The following is a 26,050-nucleotide window of genomic DNA, read 5'->3' on the forward strand; positions in this document are numbered from 1 at the left end:
GCAGTGAATTAAACACTACATGTGAGTGGATCTGTCATTGCCTCTCACCAACAGGTTTTGCTTTGGTGGGAGGCAGAGTTTTGTGTTGAGTAGATGAGAGCCCACCTAGGGAGAGAGTGACTGGTGGGTGATTCATAATTAACTCATCCCCAATGCAGGATCATTCCCGGTGACCAGCAGAGGGCAGTGAGGCTCCTGGGAGCAGTAAGAAAAACAAGGAGAAGAGGGAGAAAGGAAATGTGGAAAGAGGGTTGCATCAGCTGACTGCTGTTCATTGGAAACACTTTTAATTTCTTCTATGTGGGAAAGGAAAACCTTGGATTGTTTTAACACAGAAGCAATGTGATCTACCATATTTGAACTTGACCGCTCCAACAAAAGGCCCTGTGTATTGAGGTTGATGAGCTTGAACAAAAAAGGAAGTGGCACAAGTGGGTAAGAAGTACAGTCAGTAGGTATATGCTTTTTCATTTGGAATAAATTTGTTTTTATTTTAAGAATTTGCCATTTTATTTATTCATTATGCTTAACATATAATCATGGGTTTAGCTATGCAGGCTAAGATAACAATTTTGAGCTTTACTTTTACAAAGATGTACATTTTTTTTTAATTAGAGAATAGTAGGTTTATAGAAAAATCATTCATAAAATACATATTTCGCACTTAACACCTTATCATTAACACTTTGTATTAGTATGGTATATTTGTTACAAGTCATGAAAGGACATTTTCTGTAATTGTACAATAAACAATAGTCCATCATTCACAATAACATTTACTGTTTGTGTTGTATAGTACTACATTTAAAAAAAAATCACTCTATTAACATATATAGCCTAACATTTCTCCTTTCAACCACATTCAAATATGTAATCCAGTGCCGTCAACTGCACTCGCACTGTTGTGCTACCATCGCCACCACCCATTACCACAACTTTCTCATCACCCCAAATTGAAACCCTGGGAGGTCCAAGCATTAAGCCCTCATTACCTAACTCCTCCCCATTCCCTGGAAGCCTATATTCTAGATTCTGATGCTACAAGTTTGCTTATTCCAATTATTTCTTATCAATATCACACTGTACTTGTCCTTGTGTGTCTGGCTTATTTGACTAAATGTGATGTCCTAAAGGTTTATCTAGGTTATAGTGTATAACAGAATTTTGTTCCTTTTTCATGGTGAGTAATAATCCATTCTATGTACACACTACATTTAATTTATCCAATTATTGATTGATGGACACTTGGATTGCTTCCTTATTTTGGCAATCATGAATAATGCCCCCATGAACATTGGTGTGCAAATATTTGTTTGAGTCCCTGCTTTCAGGTCTGTCAGGTGGGATGGCCACCAAGAGGTGGGATTGCCAGGTCATATAATTCTATACTTAAATTTCTGAGGAATCACCAAATTCCTCCTGCAATGGCAGACATATAGACCAATTGAATAAAATTGAGAGTACAGAATCAACCCTCACAGTAATGACCAATTGATTGTTGACAAGGATGCCATGTACACTCCATGGAAGAAAGATAAGCCTTTTTAACAAATTGTGTTTGAAAAACTGGATGTCCATAAGCAAAACAATTAAGGTGAACCCTTATATAGCAGTATATTAACTCAAAATATATCATAAACCTAAATATAGGCACTAGAACTATTAAACCCCTAGAAGAAAATGTAGGGAAGCTCATCAGTAGCTGCAGTATTTTATGTTTCTATCAAATGAATGAGTGATCTTATTTCTTACATCCTTTAATTTTCTGCTTTTTTTTAATAGTAGCCATTCTAGTGTGTGTGAAGTGGTATCTCACTGTGAATTTCATTTCAATTTCCAGAATAACTAATGGCTTTGGGTGTCTTTTCATGTGCTTTCTGGCCATTTGTATATCATCAAAGAAGTGCCTATTAAAGTCTTTTGCCCATTTAAAAAATTCAGTTGTTTGTCTTTTTTACTGTTGAGTTGTAGGATATCATCATATATTCTTGATATGAAATCTTCATTTGGTGGCTTCCAAATGTTTCCTCCCATTCAGTAGTTGTATTTTTACTTCCACAATAAAATCCTTAGATTTTTATTTTTTTCATTTTGATGATAAATAGACGCATTTATCTATTTTTTTTTCTTTGCTGCTTGTTCTTTGAGTGTAAAGTCTGAGAACTATTGCCTAACATGGGGTCCTAAAGATGCTCCCCTACATTTTCTTCTATGGGTTTAATAATTCTAGTGCCTTTATTTAGGTTTATGATGTATTTTGAGTCAATTCTAAATATACTGCTATGTAGGGGCTCACCTTAATTGTTTTGCTTATGGACATCCAGTTTTCCAAACACAATTTGCTAAAAAGGCTTGTCTTTCTTTCATGGAGTGTGCTTGGCATCCTTGTCAATAATCAATTGGTCATTACTGTGAGGGTTGATTTCTGTACTCTCAATTTTATTCAATTGGTCTGTATGTCTGTCCTTGCACCAGTGGCATGCTATTTTGAGTACAATGGCTGTATAACAGGTTTTAAGCTTGGGAAGTAGGTCCTGCAGCTTTGTTCTTCCTCAGGACAGCTTTGTTTATTTGGGACAGCTTACCCTTACATGTAATTTGATGTTTGACTTTACAATTTCTGCAAAGAAGGATGTTGGAATTTTGACTGTGATTGTGTTGAATCTGTAAATTGCTTTGTGTAGAATTGACATATGAATACTATTTAATCTTCCAATCCAGGAACATGGAATGCCTTTCCATATATTTAGTTCTTTTAAAATTTATTTTCAGCAATATCATGTAGATCTCTGTGTTCAAGTACTTTATGTTCTTTGTTAGATTTATTACTACATAGTTGATTCTTTTAGTTACTATTTTAAATGAAGTTTTTTCTTCATTCCTTCTTCAGATTGTTCATCACTATTACATAGAAACACGACTGCTTTTGGGGTGGAGCTTTAATTTTTGAGAGAAATTAATTCTAAACCTACAATTCTGTAAGTAGCATAATAATGTTACAATTGAGAGCACCTAAGCAATCAACCAGTAAACACATTCCAGACATGCAAGAAAGCTACTCTCATAGGTTGCTGCTCTGATTGTGTGAAAAAATTAAATTGGACATTTTTTTCTAAGAATTTTAATATTTCTCCATAATCCCATCCCCAGTTCAAGTACACATATTACAGACTCTTCCCAATAAAATTCATCATTACTCTATTTTCTTCTTGTCATTGGATAACCTTAGAGGACTCTCTCTATAAGTAGGATGTTGAAAATTCACCAAGATATAGAATGGTGAGTGCTTTTATTTTAACTGTTTTTAACTTATGGTTTTATTTTTTTCCCCTCTGGACCCTTTTAAAAATTCACTTCCTTTATTCTGAAGAATGATCCTATTTTATTTTATTTTTGCAATCCTCCCTTTTCTACCTTTTTCTACTTTCTAGAATTTTATTAGATTTCCTTCATTCATACAATTTTTGATATTTCTATTAAATGATTTACTCTTTAGAAATGTGCCTCAACTCTTTTTCCACCATTTCTATGACACAATTTTATTTCTGGTGTAGAATTTTCACATATTAAGAACTCTTTCAAGTTTTCTGATGGATTTTTTTAATTATACTCATTGAAAGGATTATCTTCTTTTTATTTTATCTTTTGAGGTTTTGAAATTATGGGTTTTCCATTTTTTCTTCTATTATTGGTAATGCTATCACCTCTGGATTTCATTGTTTTCTCAATATTATTCTTCCTTTGGTCTCTGCTTTTTAATTAGTGACTTTTCACAAACACATGGTGATTTTAGTGTGTAAGATAATTATGAGGGGAAAGTTTAATAGAAGTACAATGAGCATGGACTGGGCTGGTAATTACCACAATTTCATTAATCAGAGATGTGGGATTTTAAGGGGTCTTAAGGACCAATTTTCACAAGGAGTCATATATATATATGTGTGTATATATAATATCTGTTTTTACTGAATACCCTTTGAAATGTGTATCTTTCATACTGACTTATAACTTTGACTTTCATACTGACTGATGACCTCTTTACCATATATTCTGTCTTCAGGATAAGATGCTTCAGTCTCTACAGACTGTACTTTCAACTACTGGAAAATAGTAGCTCTTACAATTCTAAGGTTGAGAGCAGATGTGGAGTTTTAATCCTTCTTTATAGGAAATCTCTTATACAAATTATGTGATAGTTCCCCTTGCAGTGGCTTCTTTTCTCCTCTTTGCCTTTGTGGGTATGCATTTTCTATTAATTTCACTCTCATTTAAATTTGTTTTGGGGAGGAAGTAGAGAAAAATATTTTAAATGTCATTGTAATCTGAAGTAAGCTCTGCTTTATTTCATTAGTATTTTTCTTGTCTAATGCACATAAAACAATATTATAATAACATAATATGCAGAACTGCACATCTATACATGAAAATGATTATGTAAATATTAGAGAGCCATGGTAGCTTTCCAAATATACATATTATTTTTCATAATTTCTAATGAATAAATCATAGGAGACTTGTTTTCAGCAGTGGATTTCAGACATAATGTACATATTATGAATATTGTATAAACATGACAGAAAAATATGCAACATTTTGGAGTGAATTATTGGTAAAATTGCTGCTCTATTTTGAAGATTTCAGGACAGGGCAAACTTTTCTGTAGTTATAGCACCCTCCTCCTCCAAAATGCAGGGTGAATGATACTAATATCATACAATTGAATTGAAAGTAAAAATCATAAAAAGAAAAATGGTTTCCATATTATTCAATGTAAAAGTGTTTGAGTGAGCCTCGCAACTGTGGCTCAGCTCTCGCTGCCATGCCGGAGACCCGGGTTCAAGTTCCCAGTTCCTGCCCATGCAAATAAAAACAAAACAAAAAAAAGTGTGCGAGCATAACAGAAAAGCAGCACAATTAACCAAAACTTAAAATATAGACTTGTATAATGTGAAAACTAATAGCAATAGAAAACCATACATGAATATAAGGCATATATAATAGTGAAAGAAAGTAAAAGCTCTGAAATATTTAGCAGACCATCTAAAGAAAAGTTTGAAGATTAAAGAGAATCTTCTAAAACAGACATAATGAAAATAAATATACAATAATGAATAAATATTTAAAAGAATAGTTATATTTTTAAAATAAATTTGGGATTTTATTTTTTATATTTTTATATTTGTAAATAGCACAATGAGGGAGTCATTGTCATATTGTGATATAAATAAGGCATCACCCAAATTAGTATTCATTTCATTATCAGAGTTAAATCATGGAGCGCTATTCTCTTGGGATTCTGATATCTTTCTCTGAAAAAAATTCATCATGCATAACCCATTTGCCATTTGACTGAAAACCCCAAATGAGTATATAAAATGAAAGCTTACTAAAAGTAAAATTTGGTGGGTGAGATCATCACATTCACTTTTGAATTGTCATCACCTACGCTGGGTTGATATAAGCAATCTAATACAGAGAATGAATAATAATAATATGCCCAAGGAGTCTACAATACTTTAATTATTTCAACTGGTGAGTGAGATAATATGACAGTAGAGCTTTGGCATAGTTTCTTGTTTTATTTCTTTGCCTGCCTGATTGCTCTTGCTACAACTTCTAATACAAGGTTGAATAGTGGTGGTAATAGTGGGCATCCTTGCATCATTCTTGATCTCAGGAGGAAGCTTTCAGTCTCTCTCCACTGAGAATGATGTTGGCTATCAGCTTTCATATATGCCCTTTATCATATTGAGGAAGTTATCTTTGATTCCTAGCTTTTGAACTGTTTTTATTAGAAAACAATGTTGAATTTTGTTGACTACTTTTTCAGCATCAATTTTCCCTTTTGATTTGTTAATGTGCTATATTACATTAATTGATTTTCTTGTATTAAACCATCCTAACATTCCTGGTATAAAGCCAGAATGCAACATACCAGAGACTGATTGGCTTTTAATAAAAGGAGATTAATTTTGTTAGTTCTTCAGAGGAAAGTCATTTTAATGTGTTGTTGGGATTGATTTACTAGTATTTTGTTGAACATGCTTGCATCTATGCTCATTAGGCTGATTGAACTGTAGCTTTCCTTTCTTATAGCATCTTTACCTGGTTTTGATATTAAAGTGATGTTAGCTTCATAAAATGAATTAGGTAGTTTCCTTTTTAGTCAATTTTTAGGAAAAGCTTGAGCAGGATTGGTGTCAGTTCTTTTTAGAATGTTTTGGAAAATTCTCCTGTGAAGCCATCTGGCCCTGGACTTTTCTTTGTAGGAAGATTTTTTATCAGTGATTGAATTTCTTTACTTGTGATTGGTTTGTTGAGATCTTCTATTTCTTCCTGAGTCAGTGTAAGTTATTTGTATGTCTGCAGGAATTTGTCCATTTCATCTAAGTTGTCTAGTTTGTTGGTGTATAGTTATTCAAAATATCCTCTTATGATTTCTTCAGGGTCTGTGGTAATGCCCCTCTTTCATTTTTTATTTTGTTTATTTGCATCTTCCCTCTCTTTTTGTCAGCCTTGTTAGTGGTCCATTGATTTTGTTGATTTTCTCAAAGAACCAACTTTTTGTTTTATTGTTTCTTTCTCTTGTTCTTTTGTTCTCCCATTCATTTAACTCTGCTTTATTATTTGTTATGTCTCTTTTATTTACTTTGAGGTTAGTTTGCTGTTTTCCCTCAAGTTCTCCAAGTAAGCAGTTAAGTCTTCAATTTTTGTTCTTTTTTTGTTTGTTTTTATCTTTGGATAATACTTCTTAATCCATTTTTCCAATCTGTATCTTTTAATTGGTAAGTTTAGTCTTTTAACATTCAAAGTTATTTCTATAAAGGCATTTCTTGAACCTACCATCTTATCATCTGGATTTTATTTGTCAGGTCTGAATATTATTTTTCCTTTTTCTCTTTTCACCCTTACTGATGCTCATCAATTCTGTGCCCTCTCCCAGGGGAGGAAGACTCCCTCTTCTTTTTTTTTTTCAGCTAGGAGAACTTTCTGTAGTATTTCTTGTAGGGGGCAGTGTTCTAGTTTGCTAGCTGCCAGAATGCAACACACCAGAGATGTATTGGTTTTTAATAAAAGGGGATTTATTTTGTTAGTTCTTCAGAAGAAAGGCAGCTAATTTTCATCTGAGGTTCTTTCTTACGTGGGAAGGCTCAGGGTAATCTCTGCTGGCCTTCTCTCCGGGCCTCTGGGTTCCAATAACTTTCCCTGCTGTGATTCCTTTCTGCATCTCCAAAGGCCTGGGATGAGCTGCCAGTGCTGAGACGAGATATGCTGAGCTGCTTGGGCTGTGCTACCTTGTGTTCTCTCATTTAAGCACCAGTCAATTAAGTCAAATGTCATTCATTGCAGCAGGCATTCCTCCTAGCCAACTGCAGATGTAATTAGCAACAGTGAGGTTCACATATCATTGGCTCATGTCTGCAGCAACAAAACTAAGTGCCTTCACCTGGCCAAGTTGACAACTGAATCTAACTACCACAGACAGTGTCTCGTTGATAAATTCTTTCAGCATTTTTTGTCTGTGAAATTTTTAATCTTTCTCTCAATCTTGAAGGACAATTTGACTGGGTACAGTATTCTTGGATAGATATCTTTCTCTTTCAGGATTTTAGATATATGATATTATCACCTTCTTGCCTTCATAGTGCCAGTTTAGTCTGAACTCAGTCTCATGTGGTTTCCCTTGTAAGTAGCAGATTGTTTTTCTCTTGCCGTTTTCATGATTTTCTGCTTCTATTCAACATTTCACAGACTCATTAGTATGTGTCTTTGTGAAGGCCTATTTGGATTTATTCTATTTGCAGTTTGTTGGACTTCTTTGGCTTGCATATTTAAGTCCTTTATAAGGGTTGGGAAGTTTTCCCTCATTATGTCCTCAAGTAATCTTCCTAGCCCTTTACTCTTCTCTTTTCCTTCTGGCACAACAATGACTCTTAAATTTATGTGCTTTGTTTTGTCCACATGTCCCTGAGATCCAGTTCAAAGTTTTCCTTTTTTTTTTTTTTTTGCCATTTGATGTTTTCTGTGTTCAAAATCAGCTGTCCTGTTCTCTAATTCACTTATTGTTTCTCCTGCCTCTTCAAATCTCTTTTTGTGTATCTCTAGTATGTTTTTTTTATTTGGTCTGCAGCATCTTTAACCTCAGTGATATCTGCTATTTTTTCATTTCTTCTTTCAAATTCCTCTTTATATTCTTCTAGTGTCTTCTTGATCTCCTTTAAATCATTAGCCATCCCACTGATTATATTTAGTAGAGTTAACATTTTTGGCTAGTTGTTCCAAAGTCTCTCCTCTCTCCTATGGTGTTTTAATTTGGTCATTAGGCTGGGCTGTATCTGTCTGCATCTTATTATGCTTAGTGATCTTCTGCTATCTTGGAGGCATGTAAATACCTTGGTAGGGTTACTTTGGAAATTGATTTTTTTCAGTAGTCTAAAGGTTTGGATTTGTTGGATGGATGTGGTGTAGGATGCAGGGCTTGGGGTTGTGCACAACAGTGTGATGGTGAGCTGCATCATAGGTATAGAAACAGGTTGGGGATGCTATGCTATTGTCTGTGAACATGGTGTTTGGAGCATGGGGCTGTGGAAGTGTAGTGTGGGGATTGTGGGGATGTGATTCAGCTCAGGCATGCCTTGAAGCATAGGAGCACGGTGTGGTTAGTGGACACATAGGACATTGTGTGACATGAATGGGGAAGCTATGCAGATGCATGGTTGCTGGCATGCAAGCAGGATGTGGGTGGGCACACAGAGTGTAGAGGCCATGGGTATCAGGGTGTAGGATAGGTGTCACAGAGCTAGGAGCATGGGGAGGGAGGGGGCAGGTGTGTCCTTACATGGGGAGAGAGGCCAGGAGGCCTGGGATGTGGATGTTAAGAATGTGTAGGGGTGTGACACAGGTCACAGGGGTTGCAGAACCTGGGTCAGGGACAGGTGATGTCAGGTGGGTAGGGCCCTGGCACAAGTGCACAGGTGCAGGGGGTTGGAGCAGGTGTGCATGTGTGCAGGGTGGGGGCTATGTATCACAGATGTGCATTGAGCACTGTCTGGTGTGGGAGAAGGGTGCTTGTGTTGGGGGTTAAGGCAAAGGTGATGTGTGTAGGGCAGTAGGTTGGAATCAAGAGGTCAGTGCATGAATGTGTGATGCCTGGTGGCAGGATATTTGGTTACACAGGAGCATGGGTGTGGTGGGCAGGGCCCTGGTGTGCACTGGTCTAGGGGGCAGGGCCCTAGTGTACACTGGTCTGAGGCAGTGGGGCCCTTGTGTGCACATGTGCAGAGCTCAGGGTTGATGGGCTGGGGTTGCATCTGCTTGGGCTGGGGGTGGGTGTCGCTGGGATGCACACATCAGCACTTGCCTAGAGCTGGGTTGCATGATGGGGGCACACACATGTGTGTGAATGGATCTGGAAGGGTCTTAGGCTGAGGTACATGTGCAGAGAGCTTGGGGGGGGGCACGATCAGGTTGCATGACTGTAGAGGCTGAGGGTGGGTGTAGTTTGGATATGAAATTAAGCACCTGCAACCTTGATGTGCTGGTAACCATCTGCAGGGATGGGGAGGGGGAGAGGGATTGAGGGGTTGGGCATGGGTGGGCAGGTCTTCAGAGAAGTGAGACTGTGTACTTGTGTGGGAGAGGTGGGTTGGGCTGGGGCAGGTTTGTGCATGCTCAGGGTGGGGATGTGGGGTGAGGATACATGTGACAAATCTGAGTGGGGTTGGCTGGAGTGCTGCATATGGGGTGTGAGGGTGACAGGGTTCAGGTGTGTCAGGTGTGGGGTAAGCGATGGGTCATGGGGCAGAGGCAGTGTGCCTGAGGGTAACAACAGGGAGCACAGCTTGGCTTACTTCTTAGTCCCTCTCTCCCCATCATGCACTTTTGAGGGATTCTGACTTCCTTTTGGAAAGGGATGCATTAGACTGTTTACAGTAGCTGGTTGGTCTCCAGTTTTCTGCATCTCGGTTTTTCAGCTTTTGTAACCAGGGCTTCCCCATGTGGTGTAGAATACACTCCCAGGTCATTTGCACTCTGGTATCACCTCCTCAGTCATCTTCCTGTCCCTTTTCTAGCTGTTCCTCCACTTTCATGAAACTTTAAGTGCCTGTTTGCCTCATAGGATTCATGATGTATACCTTCTTAAGTCATGGAAGTTAGATTAAAAATAAGCATTACTAAACAGGATCATTGAAATCACAAATAAACCACTATCTTATGCAGAAACCAATAGCTTCCCAGATATTTCCACATTTCTAGTACATAAATACACCCCAATGAAAAGTCCTCCTGGTGAAACTATCACATGCATCAGCATCCACCTTATACAGCAAGTGGGTGTCCAAAACAGTTGGAGCAATTAGTCATTTAGAGTCAATATACTGTGTATGCATAATACAAAATGTTGAAAGAAATAAAAAGGGAAAAAAATCAATAATTACAGAATTTGTAAAATGAAGACATTTTATAAATATACAAATGGAGATTACATAAACATTTACTATAATCATTGAAATCAAACATGGTTCGAGGAAGAAAAAAATGCTATCATAGAGAAAGATCAGAAAATATTACACAAACCGCAATATGTGATCTAAAGTGATGCGAGTTTTAAAGCAGTTAAGGGACATCGAAGCTATAAACTAAAATCATGGTATTCTCTTAGCAGTAGTTCAGAAGAGAAGAGGAAAGGGGCCCTAATTTACCAGGATTCCTCCTACAAGTCCCACTCTTAGTTGGCTTAATCAACAAGAACTTATTTCCTCATGTTTTTGGAAGCTATATGTCCAAAATTAAAATGTTGGCAGGATTACATTTTCTCTGAAGACTTTAGACTTATGGTTGCGAATTACCAGCATTCCATTCCTCAATCTCTACCTTTGTCACATGGACCTTTCTCCCTGTCTCCTCCTGTGTCCAAATTTCCTCTGCATAAAAGGCTTCCATTCATATTGCATTAAATCCACACAGATTTAGTTTAGCAACACTTTAAGTAAGAGGATCTTTGAAGGTGCTATTTACAAATTAGTTCTCATTCACAGAACCAGGATTAAGACATGAACATGATTTCATGCTGGACCTGATTCATTCCATAACAAAAGGGGAATAACGTAAAGCAAATGCAACTTTTCTCTGTGGAAATGAATACAAAATAAATTTTTAAGAGTTATAGAGTAAACACAATATAAGATTGATTATACATGTTGGATAAACCAATATTTTGATATTTATAAAATAAATATATAATCTATTCTTATTGCATCTTTGGATTATTTTTATGGTAGATATTTCTATCTACATTATGCTTTATTGCCATATATTTATAAATCAATTATTTTTATTTCAAAGTTATGCACTTTTTGACGTTCATCCATATGGTACAATATGCCAGAACTTTATTTTGATGCCTTAACAGTATACGTTGAAAACATTATGTTGGGTGAAATAAGCCAGAAACAAAGGAACTAATATCGTGTGGTTCCACTGATATGAAATGTCTAGAAGAAGAAATTCATAGAGATGGATATTAGGTTAAAGTAACCAGGAACCAGGAAAGCATGAAAGGTATCTGAAGCACCTACAATTTTATTGGTGTTTTCTATTATTGTTGATTGACTCCTAACAAAGTAAAATTTACTTTATTTTTGTGAACAGTTCCATGAGTATTCACCATCAAATTCAGGATATAGAAAATTTCATTGCTCCAAATTATCCCTTCATAGTGCTACATGAGAATAGTCAAACTCTCATCATCTCTTACCTCCAGTAATGATTAATTATTTTTATCCTCTCCAGCAAGTCATATAGAGTATCATATTGTATACAGGATAAAGAATTCTTTGTTGGCAAATCTTCTCTTTCGGTAACTTAAGTGTATCATCCGACTGCTTTCTCACCTCCATTCTTTCTGCTGAGAGATCCACACTTAATCTTACCAACTCTTATCAAGATTCCCTTTTATGTCATAGATCACTTTTCTCTTGTTGCTTTCAGAACTCTTTTTGTCTTTGGCATTTGACAATTTGATTAAAAAGTGCCTTAGTGTAGGTCTATTTGAACCTATTCTGTGTGGGATATGCTGCTCTTCTTGGATTTGCAATTTTATGTCTTTCATAAGAGTTGGGAAATTTTCATTTATGTTTACCTCCATTATTCTTTCTGCCTATGGTCCCCTATCTTTTCCTTTGGGACACCCATAACATATATATTTGTGTATTTGTTGTCATTTGGTTCCCCGAGACCCTGCTCAAATTCTTTCATTTTTTCCCCCTATTTGTTCTTTTGTGTGTAGAATTTCAGATGTCCTGTCTTCTAATTCACTAATCCTTTCTTTTGCCTCCTCAAATCTGCTGTTGTATGTCTCCATCTTGTTTTTAATCTCTTCTATTTTTGTGTCCTTCATTCCCATAAGTTCTGTCATTTATTCTTTCAAGCTTTCAAGTTCTTCTGTGTATTTTTTCATGTCCTTCATATCATTTTCAATATTTTCCTTCAACTCATTGAATTGATTTAGAAGACTTGTTTTAACATCAGTAATTAATTGTTTCAAATCCTTCATCTCAATTGAGGTCTCTCTTCCTTTTGTTGGGCCAGATTTTTGTTCTTCCTGGTTTGAGTCATAATTTTTTGCTGATATTGAGACAGCTGATTTCCTTGGTGGGTTTATTCTAGAGGTAATTTATCTCTTCTCCTTAGGTTTATTCTGATGGTCAGATTTGTTTTCTGTTAGTCACTCTCACTGGCAAGCTGTCAGATTTGTTCTGCGCCCACCCCACCCCCACCCCCCCGTTTCTACCCCAAACCAGACACCTACAGCAGGGGTGGGAGTAGACACTGGTCACCTCACCAATGTCTCTGTGAGTAAAACAAGTCTGCTGTCTCCCTGGGGTGTTCTGTTTACTACCACCCTGCAAGGCCAGGTTTTTCTAAGGGCTCTGCTCTAACAGTTGGGTAGTCTGTTTCTCAGCCAAAACAGGGGTGGCTAATTTCTGAAAAAACATTTCAATTTTCTTGCACTTTCTTTTCTGTCCAGAAGATGGTGTTACTTGATACCTTTATCATCCTTAGAGTCCTGTGCCTTTGGAGCACAAGCTGTGCTTCAGCAGATCAGGTTGACTGCAGAGTTCTTGGTCCCTCTCTTGCTGGCCAAAATCTGCTTACTCTGGGTCTGTGTCCCACCTTATTTATAGTGGAGGACATCCCAGCTGTCCCAGTCTTTAACTTCACCCAGGCAGGGATAAGGTCTATCACCCCATTTCTCACAGGAGTGGGAGGAGGACTTTTGGATCAAAGGCTGGAGACGCATGCGTACTCAGCCCGTCTGTCTCTCATTGACCTGGGCCTTGAAATTCTCTCCCCCATCTCCCAGGTCTCAACAGATGAGGGTCTGTCCCACTGCTGTGAGAGAATACATGTTCTGTGTCCCCATTGGGAGAGGTCCCTGCTGCTGTTTCTTTGCCCATCCTGCACTTTGATTTTCTCATGAGGGGAGGGGAGAGAACTGGCCGTTCCGGACAGAAATTTCCTACCTGATAATCTTTTGATTCAGGTTGGAATTTGTAGGATCCCTCTCCAGTTCATATCCTCTTCAGGATTTCTGAACAACCCAGAATTGATCTTTTTAAGCTCTGAACCTCTGTGAGATTTTGAGTAGCTGTTTACATTGCCATGTTGATGAAATCACAAAATTGTTTATTCATTCTGTATTTGAGATTTATTCAAGTCATTGCTCATACAAATAGATCATTCTTTCAGTTGGTGTGTGGTATTTAGCCATGGGAAACAACAGCATTTTGTTTATCAATAGGCAAAGGAATTATTATGTGTTTGTTACAGGAATCAGATCATTGTTGTTTTATAATCATACACAACCAAGAATGAATCTTATTTATAAATAAGGTCACATTCACAGAACCGGGTGTTGGGATTTTAATGTATCTTTTTGGGGGCACAACTTTACCCACATCATTGGTTTTCAAACATGCTAGACAACACACCTGAGCAATTTAACAATGAAAAGTGCTTTTGGCCTGGATATTTTACTCCATAATCCTCCCTAGGTCAATTCCTTTCTCTAGATCTTGTTTCTGATATCATTTTCTCAGTGAGCTCATTCTTGGATGATATTTTAATCCCACATTTACCATCCCTCATCCTTGTTTTATTTATTTTTTGCCATTGGCACTTTCCTACATCTAAAACGCTTTAAAATTCTATTAATTACTATGCATATTTTTCTATCCCACTAGAATGCAAAATCTTAGAAAAGGAATTTATGTATTTTTCCATAGTCATACCTGCAATGATTAGTACATTTCCTCATACATATTTGGTCCTCAGTAAATATCTGTGGACTCAGTAAAAGAATGGATAAAGTCATTTGAGGGAGGCATGCCTTTGTGCAGATCAAAAAACTCCTGTGACCATTTCAACAGCAAAAGATGTTTATAGCCATTTTGTTTATAGCATTTTGCTCAAAAGTATTATTTTTTTCAAAAAAGGGATTTAATTTCAATTACCTGAAAATAAGAAACAAGGGGAGGGCCCCAGTTTGAGACAGATAATGCCTCCTTCCTCCCCTGATAAAACAAGGGGAGAAGAAGGTGACTACACCCTAAATGGTCTCCGAGGGCCTCCTTCTTCACTCTGCTATAGCATGCTAACCCTATGGAATGGGCCCCACCTGCTCTGTGACTGGGGTAGTCAGGAACCCAGCCTGCTCTACCCTAGACTCTCTTTCAGCAAAGAGCACCTTGGGAGGGGAGCATAGGCACAGAAGAGGGGGAGGCAATGAGGGTGAACCTTTGACATGGTAATATAGCAGATGGACACTAAGTGTGAGCACTGAACACAGAACAACACAACTGCTCATTGGTGGTCTGTGAAGAGGAAAGACAGAAGCAGAAATGTGGGGTGTGGAAGAGCAGGAAGGGCGGGACTGGGCAAGGTTAGCTCTTTGCCGTTAGTGCCCCATGAGGAAAGGGGCAAAGGGCTTAGAGTGGATGCAGATGGATTTGGCAAAGTGGCCCCAGCCCGACTCAGGTAACCACCACAGGAACCTGAGCCTCCTTAACCCCACCTGCACAAAAGGTGACTGGGTGTGTCTTACACTGCAATGGGATCTGATTCCAGGGTGAGGGCAAGGTGAAACGGAGCCCTTGTGAAGAGGGGTTGGGGAGTCAAACCCCTCCTGTCCTCCTCTACCCAAGCGAGGTTCCCTGTCTGAACTACTGCACACAGCCTACATCAAGTGGGGAAGGAAGAAAGGCAGGTGTGAGCTCTACCTGGTGAAGGGGACACGGGTTGTTCTGGGGCATTCTTGGAGCCTGAGCAACCCTCTCTAATGGTCACACCTGCTGCGGCCAATATGGGGCATGTTAGAATGAAATGGGGTTTGGATCCCTTAGGGGTCCACAGGGAAGAGTGGAAGACCAGAAAAGGGGCCCTGAAACCAGGAGCTCAGACAGCAATGTCTGTACCCCCGTGGGTGTGGGGACGCATTAAGCCCAGGGTTTGGCCAAGCGGAACATGAACCTTGTCCAGGAGAAAATGTGGAAATTTTAAACTTCCCCACCTGGGGAAGATCCTACATTCTTACAAGCATTGTGGACTGCCAATTTAATAGGTCACGCCCTCAACTTGGGGCTTGCCCTTATGAAATTTTTGTCTATAAAGGAGAAGCAAAGATAACATAATTATGCCTAAGTGTCACCCCCAGAAAACATCTTTTGTTGCTCAGATGTGGTCTCTCTATTTAAGCCAGTTCTGCAGGTAAAGTCACTACCCACAGCCCTATGTGAGGCATGACTCCTGGGGATGAGCCTAGCCCTTGCATTGTGGGATTTAGAAATACTTCTTGTCAAAAATGGGCAAAGAAACAAAACAAAATGAAATTTCAGGGGCTGAGGGATTTCAAATAGAATTGGGAGGTCATTCTGGAGGTTATTCTTTTTTTTTTTTTTTTTTTTTTTTTTTTTTTTTTTTTTTAGAGGGAGGAAGGGAAGGAAAGACAGAGAGAAGGAAGGAAGGATAGGAAACATCTTTAAACATTTTCTTGTTTTATTGTATTTTGTTTGTTTGTTTGTTTTTTACATGGGCTGGGGCCGGGAATCGAACCGAGGTCCTCCGGCATGGCAGGCAAGCACTTTGCCCGCTGAGCCACCGCGGCCCGCCCTGGAGGTTATTCTTATGTATCATATAGATATTCCTTTTTAGTTGTTGGCATATTGGTGTAGCTAGAAGGAAATTCCTGAAACTTAACTGTAATTCAGTAGCTGTAATTCTTAAATATGATTGTATAACTATATAGCTTTTACTGTGTGACCTTGTGATTGTGAAAACCTTGTGGCTGATACTCCCTTTATCCAATATATGGGCAGATGAAAAGACAATAAAGACAAAAATTAAATAAATGTCAGGGGGGAGATTTGGGAAATGGCATGTTTTTTGTGTTTTTAACTTTAACTCCTATTTTTACTCTTACTTTGTTTATACAGTAATGAAAGCATTCAAAAATCAATTGTGATGATGAATGCACAACTATATGATGATATCCTGAACCATTGAGTGTGCATTTTGTATGATTATAAGGCATGTGAATATAGCTCAATAAAATTACATTCATAAAAAATACTAGGGACTAAGGAAAAATATAAATTCTCTCTCACAGAATAGTAAAAAAATCTGGAAAAGCAGCTTTGTCTTCCTTATTTAGCAACATCCTGCAGCTTACTGTTTTCACTTTGGAAAGTACAAATGTAACCCTCCCTTTACATTAAACCCCAGCTCTGAGCATGCCAGGGGACTTGTTAGCATGCAGCACTGTAACAATTTAAAAAGTTATAGTTGAAAGGAATAAATTACAAACCTGGCATCTGTAGTTTGGATCTCAGGAGGAGAAGAGTAGGTTACAACATCCCTTCGGTTTTCAGTTCATCTCTCCATAGTCTTCTGAGCAGCAATGAACCTCCACATTCCCTTAAAGGGAATTTCAAAAGGTGAAATAAAAGTGAAACTTTGAGAAAAACTTTTAGGTTTCTCTTGGGATCAGATGTAATTGTCACACACAATGCATGACCAATTTCCTTGATAGAAGCTGGCCTAAGTTTGCAGATGTTTTAGCAAAAGGAACTCTCCTTGGTGTTGCTGGGCTCACTTTAATTCCTATGTTTAATTTCCATGGAACACATCTCCACATAACTGCCAGTGTACTAAACTGATCAATCCAAAGGATGAGCTCATTTCCCTGACATGATTACTTATTTCAATATCTTAAAGACACATATCTAAATGCATAACTTAGCATGGAATTAAATGTGACTACACAATAGCATTTAGAATAAAATTGCTGCTTTACTAGAAGTATAATTGGGTGTTTTATTTGAGGTACAAGCATGTTGCTTCCTACTGAAACGGAGCTCGAAGAATATTAAGGAATGATGAGAAAAAAAGAAAGGAAGAAAGAAAGAAAGACACATACGGGCTCAGGGGGTCTGAAGCTTGAGTTTACTTCAGACAGACTTCAGACAATTTTATTCTTAACCAGATCCTGGTTATATACCACAAGATGTCAATAGGCATGCATGCATTTCCTGAGGGAGCAAAGTTCTTATCTTTCAGTGTTCTTCATACTTAACATAACCATTTGGGGTAAACATTCTCTTCCTCCCAGACTGCTATACATAACAATCTCCACAGTTTACTGCCGCCATCCTGAGGCCAGCTGCTTGCAACAAATTCTGCAGGTCTTGCTTTAAACCTTTGGCTCCTACACAAGCACACTATATTCAACTCTCTTACTTCACAAGAAGCTGTTTGATTATTTAAAGCTTGCACATTTCCCTTATTTATAAAGCCTAAATAACAGCAGCTAGAATCTTCATAAACATCAACTGGCTAATGTGATCAATTTTATAAGATATGCAGTCACAACAGTGAAAGCCACATAAATTCTAGGACAAATTGAATTGACTTGAATTATTTTAAAGTATTTCAATTTCTTTCCCATGAGAAAAATTATTTATTATCCTAGAGAACTCTAGGATAAGGCAAAAGTAATATATATCTGCTATCTCTCTTTCCTGCTCTTTGACCACTATGCCCCTGCTCAAAATAATATTTTCAAATTAGTATTCTACTTTCCCATCTTCTAAACATATTTATTGAATTGAAACATGTCTCATATCTTTTGACTACCACTTCATTTCTTGTGCTGATTTAAAACAGAATATTTCAATATGATGAATGTTTAAGATAATAATAACTATGACTATTACATTATTATAATAGATTTTTAGCAATTTATGCATCCAATTAATTATAATTTGTAAAACTGCACAATGTCCTAACAAATTCTATATTTATCTTTATTTACCTTATTAAAGACTGCAGAAACAATAGCTACTTTCATTATCCATTGCCCCCATTCTCTTGTCACTTTCCCTATCTCTTTGTTTCACTTTTTTAAAACTTCTTTTATTGTATAATTAAACATAAATACAAAGGAAAGAAAGAAAATAGCAATAATTTTCAAAGCACTTTTCAACAAGTAGTTACAGCACAGATCCCAGATTTGTCATGGGCTACCATTCCATCATCTCAGTCTACTTATCTCTTGATATCTCATAGCTCTTATTTTGTTATCTATTTTTCAGGTAGGGAAATTTCTCATTGTTTTCTAATTTACTAAATTTCCATTTGACTAAAAAGTCTAGGGTGCATTCCATTTTTAAAAAAATTTCAGTGGATATATTTTATTTTCACAACTCATTTTTATTTTTTAGCCAATTCTCTGCAACCCCTGTGATTTTTTAAAATAATTTCTTATTTTTAAATAAAAGTTTGTCTTCCATTTCCTTAAATTTAAAGTATGTGTGCATGAGCACAGGCACATTAATGTGTATGTATATGTATCTCTTTTTTAATACTCCTTTGATCCATACAATTAATTAATTGTTTGAAACAGTAGCATTGGGGTAATTTTATTGTCATCATTCTTAGCCATGTGTTTTAAAATCTTGTCTTGTAGGTTCCTTTCCATGGATCTCTGCTGGGGAAGACATGGACAGTTAGCAGCCATTTCCAATCCCATGCTATCATGCCTCTGTTCTTTTCTTTTGTGTGAAGTTGTTTGAATACGTTTCCATTCCACAAGAGTTTAAGTATAATAGAGCCCCCTGACCATACCTTAAACCTGAAAGTAGAAATGAACAGTCCCAGCTGCTGCTCAGGGCAGGGACTCCCCAGTGGCAGAGATTCTTCCCTCTGGGTTGTATAAATACCTTGCCCTCCACAGCACAGGCTAAAGTGAGACACATGGATCTGATTTTTGTGGATGCTGAACCAAGCAGTTGACCTTTCCAGGAGAACGGCCATAATGGGATGTTTTTCTCTGTTCTTTTGGTCCCTTGGTATATAAGTAATAAAACAGTCATTTGCTGCAAGTTTCTATTGTGTCTGAATGTGTTTTCCCATGATACACCACACAACTTGCTTCACAATCTGTCTTTCTCTCTCATGCACACACACCCATGCAAACAAACCACACAGTAATCTCTAGCTTTATCCATCTGTACTTGCCCTTCCCATCTAGCAGATTTATAACCTTCTCCCAATGGCCAGCTCGGATTCCGACTGAAAGATGGTGCCAAAGATTAATCACTTCAGCCTTGTTCCTCATAAGGACATGTTAGGTCCACAGAGCCAGGAGATACTTTGGCTAATTTTCTAGCATTGATATTGAGCCTTTGCTCTCTACTTTCCCAAACTCAAAGCTCCCAACAAAATCTTAACTACAGATGGTGTCTTAACTCAACATATTAGCCCCCTGTAAACAGGGCAGATTCCCATTGCAAAGAAAATTTGCAAAGAAAACCTTGCACCAGTCCTCTATCATTTGCATAGGCTTGATATTTATATTTATTTCTATGAAACTGCTGTATTTTGCTTCTGATGGCAGCAATTGAGTAATACAATCCAACCGTTCTGCAACTTTCCCCCCATTTCTGATTTGCAGAGATAACCACCTAGAACTTTCTTTCATAAAATACTTAATATGCAAAAATCTCAGACATTGTTTATGTCTTTTTTGTCATTAGTATGTGCATAGGACAGGAATTGTTTATATCAATTTTCTGTTACATTTACTATGATATGCCCTCTATTATTTTTGTTTTGGACCTCACAAGCATGGCATTAAATTTGTCACCATTCTTATGTGAATAAAATAATATTTTACTATTTCAATTTGTTGTTTAAGCATTAGTAATAGAAGTAATCATTTTCTAATGTATTTGTTACCATTGGAACACTCATTCCTGTGGGTTTTCTAATGCTGATTTTTCTGGTCTGTATTCATAGAAGTTAAGTTTCAGTGTTTAAAATGTCCTTGATGCTTTTATAATTATTTATAATTATTTTTCTGGGTGAAAGTTGGCAACATTGAGCATATTTATAGTCTTTAGGATGAAATTTGAATTGTTCAACAACACTGTTCAATAATGACTTAATCTTTCCGTAGGGAGCCATTGCCCCCTTTTTGTTCTAATATGATAAGGACACAGTAGGGGGTAAGAATATGGGTTGGGAAGCCTAAAGTAAATTTTTCAGCTTCTTGAAGAAGTTCACAATTGAATGCCACTGTATATAAAAAAGAAGGTGATCTTTGGGTCACCCTATCAAGCTGTTTCATCAAATAAGCCACTGGTCACATATTTCCTCCAAAAGGCTTCACTACCTCTCCTAAGGCAATGCTTTGCTTTTTATGGACAGAGGTTAAATTCTCTCATAGGGTCAGGGAGCCCCAAGTCTGGAGCTGACATCAATTTGTCCTTTAAACTTTTGTAAAAAGGGATTTTATAAAGCTTAACAGTAGCTAATTTTTCCTGCTTAATTTAGCTATTTCCATATATTTTAGCTTCTGAATAACAGAAATATCCAGCAAAAGCATTTGTGTCATTTTATATTCATTGCTATGCATCTGATAAGAATTGTAGAGAGAAGAGTCAGGGGCCCCATCAGGCTGAAGAAAAACAACCCAGGACTTTCCTGGGGCGTTTATCTGCTTCTCGCAACTCCCATGACTCCTGGCACTTTATCTGCTTCTCGCAACCCCCATGACTCCTGGCGCCAGAAATAATTGTTGTGAAACTGTTCGTTATCTACTTCCTGCATAAATCAGAACCTGTAACTCATGTTCAACCCCCTAACCCTCCCCCCCTTATCCTGGCCCTTAAAAGGCTTCCCCAAACCCATGCTCAGGGCTCTCTGTTCCTGCATGTTCAGTGAGCCCCACGCATGTGTGGTAAATAAACCCCTTGCGTGTTGCATGAGAGAACGTCTCTTGGAGTCCTCCTTTGCGTGGCAAAACTCTCGAATTCTTACATTTGGAGGTCCCACCGAGATTGACTCTTTGTAAGGGGAGGCTCCAACAGCTCTTTCTCTCGGGGTAAGTGAGGCCTTTTTGTCTGAGGTGCGATCGCTTAGTCTGTCAGACTGGCAGTGACTGTCGGAGAGTCGCGTGAGCACTCCCCGACCGCAACCGGCAGACGTGTCCAGGGGTTGCAGGTCACTCTCCCGAGGGACGCCTCGGGATTGGGGGACCTCCGGGGACGCCTGGAGGCCTTCCCACAGGGCAGACTCTGATTCTGATTCCCTTCTGACGGGGGAGACTCGATCACAGTCATCAGGCCAGTCTGAGCTGTGTCTCTGAAACTGTGTAAACGTGGTGTGCCGGCTCTGTGTGTGTCTGTCTGTATTTGTGTGTTGGGAATTGTTTTTGTTTACCAAAGATGGGTCAGGGAACGTCGACTCCACTTTCTCTGACCTTAAGACACTGGTCGGAGGTCACGGAAAGAGGTCAGAATCTCTTATTGTAAAGAAAGGCAAATGGCAGACCTTCTGCTCGGCCGAGTGGCCCTCTTTTAACGTGAGATAGCCTCGGGAAGGAGCTTTTCATCTACCCTTGATTCGGGCCGTCAAGTCAGTCATCTTCCACCCTGACCCGTATGGCCACCCGGACCAGCAGCCCTACATCATGGTTTGGCAGGACCTGTGTGAAAACCCACTTCCATGAGTAAAGCCATTTCTTACTCTTCTTGGTCAACATGACTCTCCCTCTGTACTCCCAATCAAGGTGCCGGGTCCTTCTCAAGCTCCGAAACTCTATCCTTCCTTACCTCCTGCAGTCCTACCGGAATCCCAATCGGATCTACTCCTCTTCGACGCAGGTCCTTCTTCCCCTCCTCCCTACCCTTCAGCTCTGGTACAGGACGCCCCCTTCTCTTAGCTCACCTTCTCCCTCCTCTACTTCTCTCTCTCCGCCCTCTTCCATTCCCTCTCCGCAGGTTCACCAACAGATGATCCCAGATGAACCAGGACTGGCACATAGTACACGAAGCAGACAAGCACAAAGCCCATCTGATGTGGCGGTCACTCTCCCCCTCAGACCGTACGGGCCTCCAGTGGATGATGGACACGGGGGAGAAATGCCCGCTCTACAATACTGGCCCTTTTCCTCCTCTGACTTATATAATTGGAAAAACAATAACCCTCCTTTTTCCAAGGCTCCCACTAGGCTGACTGGATTGGTGGAGTCCCTTATATTCTCTCACCAGCCCACTTGGGATGATTGTCAACAACTCCTGGGGACTCTCTTCACCACGGAAGAGTGAGATCGGATACTCCTGGAAGCCAGGAAGCAAGTTCCCGGACAAGATGGGAGACCCACCCAACTCCAGCATGTCATCGACGATCAGTTCCCGCTGCGCCGCCCTAATTGGGACCTGAACACCTCTAAAGGTAGGGAGCATCTGTCCATCTATCGCCAGACTCTAGTAGCGGGTCTCCGAGCAGCCGCACGCCGGCCCACCAATTTGGCCAAGGTAAAAGAAATTATTCAGGGAGCGGACGAATCACCCTCAGTCTTTTTTTTTTTTTTTAAAAAAAGAAAAACTAATGGAAGCATACCGTAGGTATACTCCCTTTGACCTTCAATCAGAGGATCAAAGAGCCTCAATGGCCATGGCCTTTATCGGCCAATCAGCTCCAGACATTAGATGTAAGCTGCAGCGCTTAGACGGGTTGCAGGACCTAGCTTTGTGAGATTTAGTCAAAGAAGCTGAAAAAGTGTTTTATAAGAGAGAAACAGAGGAGGAAAAAGAACAAAGGAGAGAAAGAGAGAGGGAGGAAAAAGAGTTGGTAAGAGAGAAAAGGAGAATGAAAGAATTAACAAAGATCCTGGCCACAGTAGTTGAAAGAAACACGGAAGGTAGAGGGCGAGCTAGAGAAAATCCCTCGGGTCAGTGTTATCATACCACCCTTAGTCCAGACCAGTGTGCCTACTGCAAAGAGACTGGGCACTGGGCCAAAAACTGTCTGAAAAAACGGAGGGGTACTAGGCCCCCAAATTGGCAACAACCGGCCACGTTGGCTCTAGAAAGTGAAGACTAGGGGAGTCAGAGCTCGGCACCCCTCCCCGAGCTCAGGGCAAAATTTAATGTGGAGGGGGTACCGATTAATTTTGAAGTCGACACAGGAGCAGTAGTGTCAGCCCTCCAAGAACCTATAGGCCTGCTCTCTACAAAAAGGTCCTTAGTGCGGGGAGCAAATGGCAGTCGCTACCGCGCCTGGACTACCAAAAGAACTATGGACCTGGGGAAGGGGAAGGTTCAACACTCCTTCCTAGTCATTCCTTAGTCATCCGCTTATGGGAAGATACTTGTTAACTAAACTAAGGGCGAGAATCACCTTCAATCCTAAGGGGCCAAAGGTAGAATTTTTAAACCTGCTAGTAAGCCAACCTGTAATAACTGCCCTCACCTTGCCAGTCGAGGAAGAATATCAGCTGTACGCAAAACCAGAACAGCTCCAAAGTTCTATTCCTCAGGCCTGGCTTGAAGAATTCCCTAATTCCTGGGCAGAAGTTGCCGGGTTAGGGCTGGCAGTCAACCAGCCCCCAGTAGTAGTGACCCTAAAGTCCACCGCCTCTCCAATTCGGGTAAAACAATACTACTTAAGCAAGGAAGCTTGGGAAGGAATCAAGCCCCATATAGAGAAATTCCTTGGCTTGGGAGTACTAAAGCCCTGCCAATCAGCCTGGAACACTCCCTTATTGCCGGTCAAAAAGCCAGGGACTAGAGACTATAGACTGGTGCAAGACTTATGGGAAGTAAATAGCAGAGTACGGGACATACATCCTACTGTGCCAAATCCCTATAACCTGCTCAGCACTCTCCATCCTGAAAAGACTTGGTATACTGTGCTTGATCTAAAAGATCCTTTCTTTTGCCTGCCCTTGCATAAGGATAGTCAACCCTTGTTTGCTTTTGAGTGGGTCGATCCTGAGATGGGATCTTCGAGCCAACTGACTTGGGCATGCTTGCCTCAGGGGTTCAAAAACTCCCCCACCATTTTTGATGAAGCTCTTCATAGAGACTTAAGCCCCTTCAGAATTCAGCATCCCAGAGTCACCTTGCTACAATATGTGGACAACTTACTGTTGGCAGCAGACACTAAGGAGGACTGTGAGTATGGAACCCGAAAACTGTTGAGTGAGCTAGCCACACTGGGGTACCGAGCCTCGGCCAAAAAGGCCCAAATCTGTAAGAATGGAAAGCGATGGCTCACCGAGGCTAGAAAGAAAACTGTAACACAGATACCCCCACCCATGACCCAAAAGCAGCTACGAGAGTTCTTAGGGACAGCGGGATTCTGCCGGTTGTGGATCCCAGGGTTCGCAGCCCTTGCTGCCCCACTATACCCCTTGCTCAAAGGGAGCGCTGATTTCCAGTGGGGAATAGAACAGCAGGAAGCCTTCGACAGCATTAAGAAAGTGCTCCTGTCGGCTCCAGCTTTAACCCTCCCAGACGTGAATAAACCTTTCATGCTCTACATAGAGGAAAGGAGAGGCGTGGCCAGAGGGGTACTAACACAGGCTTTAGGCCCCTGGAAGAAACTGGTGGCCTATCTGTCCAAGCGATTAGATTCAGTTGCCAGCAGATGGCCACGCTGTCTCAAGGCCATCACGGCAGCTGCCCTCCTGGCAAAAGACGCAGATAAACTCACTCTAGGGCAGAAGCTGACCATCATAGCCCCTCATGCCCTGGATAGCATAAACCGCCAGCCTCCAGATAGGTGGATGTCAAATGCCAGAATTACCCACTATCAGAGCATCCTCCTAAATAAAGACAGGGTGACTTTCAGGGCCCCGTCAGCCTTAAACCCGGCTACCATGCTTCCGGACGAGACCACGGGACCTGTGCTGCACACTTGCCAAGAGATATTAGCTGAAGAGACCGGAATCCGCAGAGACTTAAAAGACCAACCATTACCTAACTCAGAGGTAACCTGGTTTTCAGATGGAAGCAGCTTTCTCCAACACGGTAAGAGGCGAGCGGGAGTGGCGGTAGTCAGTGGGACAAAAGTTATTTGGTCTTCTAGCCTCCCGGAGGGAACATCTGCCCAAAAAGCTGAACTAATTGCCCTCACAAAAGCTCTAGAAATGGTGAAAGAAAAACGAGCGACAATCTATACAGATAGCTGTTATGCCTTTGCTACTGTCCACGTACATGGGGCAATTTACCAACAAAGAGGGCTATTAACCTCAGCTGGTAAAGAAATCAAACACAAAGAGGAAATTCTTCAACTCCTGGCAGCAGTCATGCTTCCCAAAGAATTGCCATTGTCCACTGTGCTAGCCACCAAAGAGGCTCGGACCCAGTAACCATGGGTAATAGGCGAGCAGATGAAGAAGCAAAAGCGGCAGCATTAAGGGACCCTATAAACTTGGTCCTAGTAACCAAGGAAAACCAGCAACCCCCTGGGACACTATCTGAGGTTACACCCCAAGGAGAATCGGAAGCCCTAGCTTACATACAGCAGGTCCACCAGCTCACTCACTTGGGGACAGGGAAACTACAGCAGCTCCTGCAAGACCGGAGGGAATTGTACCCTCTGGCAGCCTCAAAAAGGAAAGAACTGGCAGATTGCGTAGCCAGAGAATGTCAGGCGTGCCAAATCGTAAACGCCTACCCCACCAAAACTCCTAATGGAAAAA

The 26,050-nt window shown here is 39.9% G+C and overlaps 1 long non-coding RNA gene across 2 annotated transcripts in view; it reads right to left on the reverse strand.

The window, feature by feature from the left end:
* The window catches only part of LOC143684122 (uncharacterized), a 193,696-nt gene that overhangs the window by 113,893 nt on the left and 53,753 nt on the right, over positions 1 to 26,050 (reverse strand). Inside the window, exon 3 of one of the 2 annotated variants that reach the window (XR_013175855.1) lies at positions 16,201 to 16,974. The exons of the other annotated variant lie outside the window; for it this stretch is intronic. This is a non-coding gene — a long non-coding RNA (uncharacterized LOC143684122). Of the gene's footprint in view, positions 1 to 16,200; positions 16,975 to 26,050 lie in introns of those variants that run through there. 2 annotated transcript variants of the gene reach the window in all.

The sequence above is a fragment of the Tamandua tetradactyla genome, chromosome 5 (genome assembly GCF_023851605.1).
Source record: "Tamandua tetradactyla isolate mTamTet1 chromosome 5, mTamTet1.pri, whole genome shotgun sequence".
Lineage (NCBI taxonomy): Eukaryota > Metazoa > Chordata > Mammalia > Pilosa > Myrmecophagidae > Tamandua > Tamandua tetradactyla.